The following is a 12,084-nucleotide window of genomic DNA, read 5'->3' as shown; positions in this document are numbered from 1 at the left end:
AAAGTATGAATTGTGAAGAACAAATAACTAGACCAATGAAACAGAAGAGAGAGTTTAGAAACAAATCCATACACTCATGGGAACTTATACATAATAAAAATAGCACCACTAATCAATGAAGAAAAGACATAGATTTTAAAACAGACAATGTTAGTGAAACTTATTCACGTATGGAAAAAAATAAAACTAGATTTCTACCTAACACCAAATAACAAAGGTGAACTTCAACAGACCAAAAACCTAAATGTAAAAGGGAAGAAACGATAAAAATTAATGGAAGGTAACATAACAGAATATACTGGTGATCCAGGGTGGGAAAAGACTTCTTAAACAAAATTTGCAAAGCACAAATCATAAGGCAAACAATAAATGTATTTACATCAAACTTGAAGATTTCTATACAATACAGGAATAATCAGCAAATTTAGCAGACACATGACAGAATAGGAGAAGACATCTCAAGGTCTAAAACTGATGTGCATCTAATATCTATAATAGTTTTCTCCAATGGAACTTTCTGCAATAATGAATATGTTCTAAATCTACACAGTCCAATATGGTAGCCACTAACCACATGTGGCTATTGAGCACTAAATGAAAATAAGAAGAAGAATTAAATGTAATACACAGTACCATTTGATTTATATAAATTGAAAATGCATGTTTACAATAATACACATTTAACAAGAACTCGTATAACTGAAAGAGTATTCACTGAACACACCAGGAAGCTTGGAAGCTTGCATTTGTGTGTCGTGGGGCAGCGGGAGAGGAAAACGGGAATCAGGAATCAGGATAAAAGGGAATGATGCTGATAATTTCCATGAAAAGAGGATATTATTTAACTCAATCCTCTGTAGCTGAGGTCTAACAAAAATGAAAAGAAAAGCCTTAAGAATCTAATAGAAAAAAAAGAACAGAATATAAAGAATTAACATACAAAATAGATGTAAATAAGAAAAAAAACACATGAAAGTCAATGTTCAATTTCTTATTATCCAAAGAAACAAAATGGAAAAGAAGAGTGAATAACATTTTCACCCATCATATAGTAAAAAAAAAAAAAAATAGTAAAAATATCGTTCATTTTTGGGAGAATTTTCAAAGAAGCAGGCCTAAGAGCTGGTATTTAAATTGACAAGACCTTCCTGGAGGGCAATCTGTTAGTGTATATCAAGAACATTAAAGATAAAAACAATCAAAGCTTTTAACTCTGCAATTCCTCTTCAAGGAATTAATCCTAAGTAGATTATTGGATAAGAAAATAAAGATATAAGTATGCCTACCATTAACAATAAAAGATAAATACAAGCCAAACACCCAATAATAGGTGCAGTGTTAAATCATTATGAGTCATTCATAATGAAGGAATATATAATAGGACATGTTCAAAGAACATGTACTGCACAGGAAAACACTCAGGAAATACTGACATATGAGAAAATATGCAACATTTTATTTATATCTATTATAAAGCCAAGTTTTTTGAAATATGCATACACACACAGGCATTAAAAACAGTGCCAGGAAATACAGAAGATGTTAATAGTAGTTATTTCTGGATATAATAGTAGGATTACTGGAGATTTTTGTTTTCTTCTTGATACATTTCTGTATTTTCCTGTGGTCACTATCAAAAAAATGTGTTTCTATTATAATTAGAAGATACACATTGATTTAGGAGGCATGGAGGCATCTTAACTTGCAGTAAGTGGGTAATTCGAGAAAGAAGGACATGACCTTTAGTCTAAGCAAAAATACTACCTAAGGATGACAAAGTAATTCCTAGCATCAGTAGGAGCCAGACCTTTACAAAATACACAGGAGAAAAGAAAGGTGGGCAGGACCCGTGGTCCATGAGGACTCCCACTGCTACAGCCAGATCTTTCAATGCGGCTGCAATGTGCCAGCAAAACCTAAGCCATAGATGGTCTGCGTTCTGCTCACGTTCACTCTCAAAAGGTCACCTAAACTGAGGATTTTTTGATGAATAGAGCCAGTGCCCTTTTCAAGAATAAAGGTGCTTTATATATAACTACAATTTCTACCCAAAACAAGATTTCTAAGTAGTTCTGATCATTTCTAGAAAGCTGTATAGCAGCATTTCACCAGTATGAGTTACAGATACCTGAAGGTTACCTGAAGGTTTGAAAAAGTCATTATAATAGTTGCAGAGTTACTGAAGATTGGCTTATAAAGATAAAATGGCAATGAGATTAAGGGACTTATATCTGAGTTACGCAAGCCCAGAAATGCTTTTGCCAAAAAGGATTTACGGAACTTCACACTGCCTTACAGGAATTTTGATGTGGAAACCCTAAGTTTATGCCTAAGGGAGACAGACACACAGTGGAATGTAGTGGGTTCACTGTGACTAAGACATTTCTTGACCCAAGCCTCTGTAGCTGATGATCTGGTCTCCAGTGAGCAGAAATATCTCAGCCTAGAGAGACCAGCTGTAGGTGGTGTGTGTAGAAAAGAAATACAACTCCTAAACAACTCTTGATAGTTAATGAGCTCAAATTTTCATTTTGGAAGAGTAATTGGATTTATCAGCAGTAGTAGTGGACAAAGGTCCTACCAACAAGGATACTGGACATCATAAAGGTACTCATAAAACAGTAGTGGAGGCCAGGCATGGTGGCTCAGGTCTGTAATCCCAGCATTTCGGGAGGCTGAGATGGGAGGATCACTTGAGGCCAGGAGTTCGATACTAGCCTGGTCAACATAGCCAGTACCCCATCTCTTTTAATTTTTGACTTAAAAAAAAAATAAAAGAACACTGAGCATCTCTTAGATGGAAAAGGGAGATTCCAGAAAGTAGGGGAGGGAACAGTAAGGAAGACTAGAGGGCACCAGTGTGAGAACAAGTCAGCTACCCATCCTAGTCTTGTGATAAAACTTGATCATAAAAAATAGTAGAATAAATGAGATTTGCTTCTAGTTTCATTTTAAAAAAAAAACAATAGAATAGAAATTAAAAATACATATCACTTTATTATAGACTGAGACACAAAGATTTATGAAAACCTATATATTTTATAAAAGTATATATTTTTTAGTTTATGAACACAAAGCAGAGTAAAAGTGAGCTCTATTACAACCTGGTAAGATTTTTTGAAAGCTAAATGAAACAAATGTTTAGAAAACAAATTTTTATTAATATAGGGAGATGATTCATAATGAAACAGCTCAAAAAAGCAGAAGAATGTTGCTCAAAGTTCAGAGGAAAAGACAGTGGGAACTTTAGAGCTATGAGTCCCTCTGTTTGCAAATGTGGAGCAAAAACTCTGGAGCAAAATGGCACCCTTGGATGTCATGACTGCCCACAAAGCTGGAGGCCCAGGACCTGTAAAGCAAGATCACGTCCAGTGACATTCGGTTTTGTCGAGTAAGACCTACTTCATCCTTGTGATCACTCACTCTATAACTGTCTAATAAACACTTTCCATGTACCGGGCCCTTTGCAAGGTTTAACAAGATCACCGTTTCCCAGTGCTCTGATGTTGGAATTTGCTACAAGTGTAAGAAAGGTGTTTTTAGGGTGTGAAAAAAACCTTTTCCGATGCCCGCTTCCATACGAGGTCTCCCTTCCTGCCGAAGCAGATTTAATTGTTTTCATAGCATTATGTTCCCATTTCTGTTGTGATACCCTTTTATTTCATAGTAAGCTGTTTGGTGCTTCGGGTCTATCTCCCCTCTAAGCTGAGCTCCTCGGGCACAAGGACAACATTCATCCTTGTATCTGTAGATCTTAGGGGGTGTCTTGCACATTGTAAGCACTCTGTAACCATTTGGCAATATTCAGCTCTGCCTATAGGCCTGTGGCTCTTCGAGCCTCAGTTTCCTGATGAGTGAAGTGGATCTGACAATACCTCCTGCTTCACAGAGTTATAATGAGAATCAAGCAAGAGTCCTGTGGCAGCCCTTGGCACAGGCAGGTACTTGTGGTGACACAGGTCTTCTGGGCATTCAGCCCTTCCTCTCCTGGTAAAAGCACTTTGTTTTCTTTTGGGAAATCCCCTTTTTACTATTCTTATGCCATGTGGTTTCAGTGTGCTGAAGTCTACCTGCCCCTTCCCCAGCCCTGTTTTCCAGGGTTGAGTATGTGCAAAGCCAGGTCAATTATAGTCGGTGAACATTTGCTCAGGGCCTTCTGCTGAAACAATTGGGAAAAGGTTCTCTGGAGTCATAGGGTAACTTAGATATTAAGCTTTGAGCTGCAAATTTGCCCACATAAATAGCCTGCCTGTGAACACTCTAAGGTTTCCTAAGATGCCATTAATTACAAGATATACCATTATTTTCTACACTTCTAACGATAAAGAAATGTAATAAGAAATTGTACATTGCATTTTGATTTCAGACATGTGAAAAAGAAAAAGAAAACATGCATTTTAAAATTGACGAGATATGGTAAAACCAGCACAGAAGAAAAAGAGATGAAGAGACGCCAGTCCTAATGATATTGTTTGATCCCTCAAGTCCATCTGAGCCTAAATTCTTGAGTTATTCCTGCACTTTTCAGGAACAAGAGAGTGTATTTGTTTGTTAGGGCTGCTGTAACAACCATAAACTGATTGGCTTAAACAATCAGAATGTATTGCTTCATAGTTCTGGAGGCTAGAAGTCCCAGGTCAAGGTGCAGGGTTTGTTTCTCCTGAGGGCTGTGAGGAAAGGATCTGTTCAACGCTTCTCTGCCTGGCTTGTAAATGGTTGTCTTCTCCCTACATTATTTCACAGCTTCCCTCCATGTGTATCTTTGCCCAAACTTTTCCTTCTCATAAAAACATCAGTCAAATTGGATTAGCTCCTCACCCCCAACCCTCCAGTAATGACCTTAACTTGATTACCTCTGCAAAGACCCTATCTCCAAATAAGGTCACATTCTGAGGTATTGGGGTCGTTATAGAACCTATAACAGAAGGAATGCATTCCCTTTATACAAAAACCAAGTTGAGGTGGGTTTCTGTCATTTACCACCAAGACTTCTGCTCAGTAAAATTTAATTTCCTTCCCTTAGGTAACTAAAAGTTCTTTAAAATCCCAGCAAGTTTTCAGAAATGAATGATAATATGCATGAGCAAAATTTTAATTTAATCAGTTCCGTTCCTTCTGAGTCATTCTTGAGGGAGACCAGAGGTTCAGGACGAGATACCGTAGGATGAGACCCGGGCTCTAATTTTGATTCTTCCGTTACAAATGAAGTTGGCCAAATCAATTAAAAAAAGAACAGCAATTTCATTTTAAAGGAAAGTAGCATGAGATTGTGAAGAGGACATTAATCTAAGGATGAAAATATCTCCTTTAGATAAAAGATTCTGACTCCACCACTTGTTCTGTGATATTAGGTGAGCCACTGAATGATCCAGGCCTCGTCTTCTGAAGACCAAATGGAAATGCATGTGAAAGCTCTTGACAAACTATACATCGTGTCAATGACTACGTTTTGGGGGCTTTTTCTCACTTCACTGTTGAGTGTCGCAATCCAGACACTAGACTCTATACAATTTAAATGGATTATCTCATGTAATCTTCACGATCTTATGAAGCAGTTCAATTAGGTCTATTGTTCCTCCCACTTTTCAAATAAGGAAAATGGAAAATAATTTATTTATTTTCATTTTATTCTGTTGATCAAATTATTGGGTCAGTGTGCAATGGCTCACTTAGACTAGTGCAGTCTTGGTTTAAGTCGTTTCAGAGGTTACATTATGCTCCGCGGTCACCCCATTCAAATAAAGAGATGGGGAACTTTTTCTAAAGTCACCAAATTAACAGCTAATACATTACACAGCCCAGATTTGAATTCAAGCAAGGTAGGCTAGACATTAAGCTCTTAACTGAGCTGGTATATAAGGGATAATGGAAGCTATCTATGGAGATATACTGATAGATGTATATATAGATAGATATACAAAAGAACAATGGAAAAACTGGCCACAGATGTTTGTTAAAAATACTTACTAGATTTTAAACGACGGAATTAAAGCATGTGTTTATCCTCTGCTTCTGAAAATAGAACTGCTGGCTGAGTAAGTCCCCTGGAGGCTGAAAGACCAATAAGTGGACAGAAATTCATTACTCTTTTATTCTGAGACCAGCTGCTTCATGCGGAATCTGGCACTTACCATACAAGGACCACTCTTAGCTTTATAATCAATGTGACGCCTTTGTTTAGCTGAGCCTCTCCATCTTGTATTTCTCCTCACTAAGCATTCTGTTGCTGGCTGTAATTCTCACTGTGTTGATGTATTGATGTCTATTTCATTGTTCCAGGTTATATTTCACTGAGTTTTCAATAGAAATGTCCCTTTTTGCTATCTAGTGAGTGGGTGTCCTTCAGCAGCTTACCACTTTGGAACTATTATTCTGATATCCCATTGCAAGTCACACTTTGTCATTAAAGTCAAAAGAGCAATATCCATTTCACGCCTATGACTAGTCCCAAGTTCACCAAGAAAGTGGGTAGCATTCTCTGAACTTTTTGTATTTTTAATTTTTTTAAAAAAACAAAAGCAAAAAGTTGAAGCATGGAGATAAGCAAAAAGTTGAAGCACGGAGATAAGCAAATTCACTTGGGCCATGAGAAAGTCATGGTAACACTGAAAATCGTGAGAGAAGCAAGTGCTGCTCCAACGGTAAGAAGAGAAGCTTCCTCAGTCTGAACCACTGGGCCCAGGATGTATGACTTATTAAAGATCTCATACAAGAATGAAGAGTTAGCCTGGCTGTGATTGCAGAGGCCCTCTCCCACTCATTCACCTTGAGCTCACCTGGGAGTAGCTTTGAAGGCCAAGGTCAGAAAAATGTATCTTTGGATCCAAACATTCTCAGGATTGTGCCTATTGTCTTTTTGATTCCACAACTCCATGACAGCCTGCTACCAGCTGGAACTATGTATTCCTCCTCCTCTCTGGATCTTTGCTATTCACTGGGTACATTCTTCCCACTATGTGTCATAGTGAAGAATACAGCCATTTGGAGTCAGACAGATACTAGCTTGAATCACATTTGAATCACATCACATAACAGCTTTAGGTCTATGACACTATTACCTGCTTCTCTCTGCTTCCGTTTTTTTCTTCTGTAAATGAGGGTGGCAATAGTTATCTTCCAGAGCTATTACGAGGATTACATGAGGTAGCACACGCAAAACATGGTAGATTATAAAAAAAGTTGTTCCTTTTCTTTTTCCCAAATCATCCAAAGGGGATTTAGCCAATTGGTAACTTTGAAAATGTTAACATAATATCTATCTCTCCACAGATAAATACATATGCTAGCTACCCAAAGGTAAATTAAAAGCACAGATTCCACAGCCAAACTACACAGGGTTCAGATCCCTTTGTACTTCAGTTGTCGCACTTGTAGAATGGGGATAACAAATGTGCCATCCTCATAGCATTGTTAGGAGTGGTAAACAAATTAAGGATGTAAATATATACAACTAACCTGAAAAATACTAATTGTTCCCTAAGTATTATAATTCAAGACTCTAATAGTAACACTTACTATTTAGATAGATAGGTACTGTCGATGCTAATATATCAATCACCTCCAAGAAAGCTTTGCCAAAGACCTATGCCAGTTTCCCTAAAATGTATATTTTGGAGCCAGAGATAATATTTTTTAGAAGTGTCATTCTGCAAAAATGCATTTCATAGTTTTTTTTTTTTTGGTGAAAGACAAAAACAGAGGCTATTTAAAATCGTTTTCCCTCTGCAGTAGGGAATGAGGACAGCATTTACTCTTTCTGCATTCTCTGTCCTAGATTATTCAAATAATACTCATCCTGATAACTTTGGAGTTGTTTAATTTCACTGTAAAACAGCTTTGAAAACAGCTATATTGCCCAAACGTCTAAGTTCTAAAAACATCAGTGTCTCTTTTAGATCCAGGCTGTTAGCTAATTTCAATATTCATTTGTCTATTCAACCAGAAGTTTACTGGAGTTTACTATGTGCCAGACAATGTTATAGAAGATAGGCAAAAATCCCTGCTCTTATAGAGCTTTCATTATAGTGAGGTGAGAGATGTTCGATTAACAAATAGATAACTAGAATATGTAATTTGTCCAATTATGGTATGTATCATGGAGAAAAATAAATCAGGGAAAGGAAAATTAGGTATCCCAAAGTAGGGATAGGAATTGCAATTTTAAATAGCATAATTGGAGAATATCTCACTGAGAAGAAACCTATGTGTATTACTGAGCGAAGTAAAGGACCAAGCTACGGGGCTATCTGTTGGAAGAGCATTCTGGGAAGAAGGAACAGCGTATGCAAAGCCCTAGAGGTGGGAGTGTACCTGGCATATTCAAAGAATGGCACAGAGGCTAGATGGCTAGAGTAGAGTGGGCAAGAGCAAGAAGAGTGGGAGTTGAAGTCACATGCACATGAAGTTACAAGAATGTTCACAGAAGCAGTAGTAATAGAATCTTGAAACCACTCAGATATCTATCAATAGTAGAATGAATAAATTATAATGTACTTACATAATGGAATTCTACATTGAAATACAAACAAAAAACAAACTATAGGTGCTCTCGATAATACAGATGAACCTCACAAACATGATGTTGAGTAAAAGAGGCCAAATGCTAAAGGATAAAAACTGCATCATTTCTTTTATATACATTTCACAAACGAGGCAACACTTGCAGTAAAAAGGCAGATTAGTAGTTAGGACAGAGATATCTGATTGGAAACGAGCTACGAAGTGTCTTCTGGGAGGGACCGAGTAGAAGCAATATATGTTCATTTTGTGATAATTTGCTTAGGATTTATGCTTTCTGTATGTATGTTTTACATACATAATATAATGTAATAGTAATATATTACTATTTATAATAGTAAATGGAGGAATTTGAGATAGGAAGTACAGGATTTTTTTTTCAAAAAGTTTCACGATAACAGGAGCAGAGAAATGAGGGGAATACTGAAGGGTTATTTTAAAGATAGAAGAAATGACTGTTACGGAAAGTTCACTTACTCATATTTACCATTGCTGCAAAACACCTGTTCTATTGTTTACTTAATCGATTTTCAACTTAAATTTACTTAAAAAGCAAGTTTCATGTTAACACTGTGTCACTTGCATAATAGAAATAACCGTAAAAATACAATGGACACAAAGTCATTCGATTAAAATAATTTAAAAATGTAAAAATAATTGAATGCAATCAAAATCAATCAAATTAAGCTGCAAAAATGAGCGCCTAAAAATAAGTTACTTAAACAGAAAACCAGAGCCGTTGATGATCAGTCAGAAGAAAAAGGATATTCTGTTCCATGTATATGTAATAGTCACCAGCACTGTGCACAATTCCTTCATCTTCTCCTTTACGCTGCATACATACTGTTTTGAACACCTATCCACATTCATTTTAACAGAGGAGCAAAATAAAAACCTAGTCCCATATGAAGTGACAAGAGGATGCTGACTTGCCCAGCACTTGAGGTTGTCCCTTGTTCCCATGTCTCTGATTTGGAGGGAAGTTGAGCTTTAGAAAAAGCCTCCTAATGCTGCTGACTAAAAAGAACCCCCAGTCCTATGTCTCTTCTTAGAAATTACTGGTGTATGCATCAGTGTGTGTGTGTGTGTGTGTGTGTGTGCGCGTGCATGTGTGTGTGTGGTGGGGAAGGTGCTGCTCAGCTGTGGTTCTAGCAACTCTGCCTGAAACCAGGCAAAGGCAGGAGGCCATCCAGAGGGCACCCACAACTCTCACTAGGCCCCAAGTCATTGGCTAAGTTCCATACTGTAGAAAACACTGCCCTATAACAATGGAGACAGTATCTTCCAAATTAAAAATCAGGCAACCTGATATTTCAACAAGACAACAATATTTAAAGATAAGAGCTGGCGGGGCACAGTGGCTCACGCCTGTAATCCCAGCACTCTGGGAGGCTGAGGCGGGTGGATCACCTGAGGTTGGGAGTTCGAGACCAGCCTGACCAACATGGAGAAACCCCGTCTCTACTTAAAATACAAAATTAGCCAGGCGTGGTGGCGCATGCCTGTAATCTCAGCTACTTAGGAGGCTGAGGCAGGAGAATCGCTTGAACCCGGGAGGCAGAGGTTGCAGTGAGCCGAGATCGCACCATTGCACTCCAGCCTGGGCAACAGGAGCGAAACTCTATCTTAAAAAAAAATAAAAATAAAAATAAAAAATAAAAAAATAAAGATAAGAGCAGCCCAGAAGACCCATAATAATAGTGCCATACCTAGGACATTCATGTATTAGTCCACACCTTTGCAATGTTTAAAATCAACACTAGTGCTACTGGGATGTGAAAATTCATAGACATAATCCCTGCCCTCAAAGTAAGGTTGCCAGATAAAAATTACAGAATGCCCAGATAAATTTAAATTTCAGATAAACAGGGATTTCTTTCAGTATATGTCTCAAATATTGCATTAGATATATTAAAAATTTATCTGTTGTTCATCTGAAATTCAAATTTCTGGGTGTTCTACGTTATTATTTGCTAAATCTGGCAACCCTACCTCAAAAGGTTTTCAGTCTATTGAAGGGCAAAGACAATTCAAACACAATGAGAATATGAGAAGTGTCAGGACCAAAGAGCCATCACAGAATGCTTGTGCATATCAAACAAATATCCAACTTAGGGAAGACATTTGGAAACTGGTAACATTGGAACTGAGTCTTAAGCTGGAAACATACGGGATATACCATTTATTTCAGCATTTAATAACATGCCATCATGATTTGTGACTTAACTGTCTGATAAACATGTGTTTTGTCTACAGAACTAGATCTTAAGTTCCTTGAAGACACAGGTCATCTCTTTATGTCCCCCATGCCACCTGGAACTGACAGGCACACTTAAGGCAGTACTAAATTACTGCACACATTGATGCAAATGGTTTTGTCCTCCCAAAGAGTAAAAATATTCTGTTAGTGAAATGTATTGTAACTAGTGTTTTCTTTTTCAATTTTAGTCTTTGAACACTGCAGCCAAGAATCCAGTTTGAAACCTTGGGAGTCAAATTCATAGTAAATACATGAGCCGTTCACTGTGCAGCAAACTCTCATGTTAGTTTTATGACAGATCCAGTGACACTGGAATGGACACCTTTTTGATTTTGGGGTTCCTTCCTAAGACCCCCATGTGTGATATATTCATGGTTGGATTCTAGGTACTGAAGCAGTTACTACAGCTGGATAGTCCAATGAGTATAAGAAGGCTTCTCTACAAACACATGCTGCTCACATCGAAGTTCCTCTTTAATCTACTGCAGTTTGAAATTGTTCCCCACTTTCTCCAAGAGTCCACTCCAAGCTAGTTTAGGGTTAGGTCTACCATAGCCTTCGGAAGAAGGAGGGAAGATAACTTTTCTCATCTCTCCTAGTCCCAGCTCTAAAGACCAGAACCAGGGAGAAAGCAACACTGCTTTTCCAAACACATTCCCCAAATGTGGCACCTTTTCAACAATTTTAGTAACAAATTTAAGGCATCATAGATGCCTTAAAAATTGGCATGATAGATGTTAGAGTGATCATAAAAAGACTTTAAAAGAGGAAAAGATGTAAAGAAGGTAATCAAATCGGGAGCATTTTTAACAATGTGCTCACTTCTTCCCCTTCAATTCCTTGAATTGAGTCTGCATTATCATTCCTATTGATCTCTGAGCCCAGAACATTACTTTGTGGTCTGGCCTAAGGTTTCTTCCAATTTTATAAATTACAATATTCGTAAGAGGACAGCGATGAGGTCTGGGGTGTTATGAGGATTGGAAACCTAGCCACAAGTGACCATGAAAGTCCAAAATGCCTTTAAAGTCTTTGTCTCTAAGGCCCATTTTCAAGGTCTTGTTATATAGCTAATTTTTCCCCGACTTATGTCAAAAATAAACGAAGCTGGGTTCTAGGTAAAATGGTAGGGGCAGATTTTAATCACTACTACTACTGCAATGGGGAAAAGAACCCAGCGTGAACTGAATTCAATTTCGATTTGTAGAGGCAACCGGGCGTTTTAAAGAGAATGAAGGAATTAGGATGGGACTGATGACGCCGAGGGGGACTGAGCAACTTTTTCAGGTTTGAAAAGCCTCAACATC

General features: G+C 37.7%; 1 long non-coding RNA gene across 3 annotated transcripts in view; it reads right to left on the bottom strand.

Moving 5' to 3' along the window:
• Positions 1-12,084, bottom strand: part of LOC129532157 (uncharacterized) — a 190,391-nt gene that overhangs the window by 178,090 nt on the left and 217 nt on the right. The window contains exons 1-3 of one of the 3 annotated variants that reach the window (XR_010134161.1): positions 6,777-7,061; positions 5,968-6,051; positions 2,980-3,349 (exon numbers count right to left, since the gene is read on the bottom strand). This is a non-coding gene — a long non-coding RNA (uncharacterized lncRNA). Of the gene's footprint in view, positions 1-2,979; positions 3,350-5,967; positions 6,052-6,776; positions 7,062-12,084 lie in introns of those variants that run through there. The other 2 variants (XR_010134150.1, XR_008677793.2) reach the window with 2 other exon arrangements.

Source organism: Gorilla gorilla, chromosome 1 (assembly GCF_029281585.2).
Source record: "Gorilla gorilla gorilla isolate KB3781 chromosome 1, NHGRI_mGorGor1-v2.1_pri, whole genome shotgun sequence".
Taxonomy (NCBI): domain Eukaryota; kingdom Metazoa; phylum Chordata; class Mammalia; order Primates; family Hominidae; genus Gorilla; species Gorilla gorilla.
The sequence above is the reverse complement of the archived record's forward strand: the minus strand, read 5'-3'. Positions and strand labels throughout refer to the sequence as shown.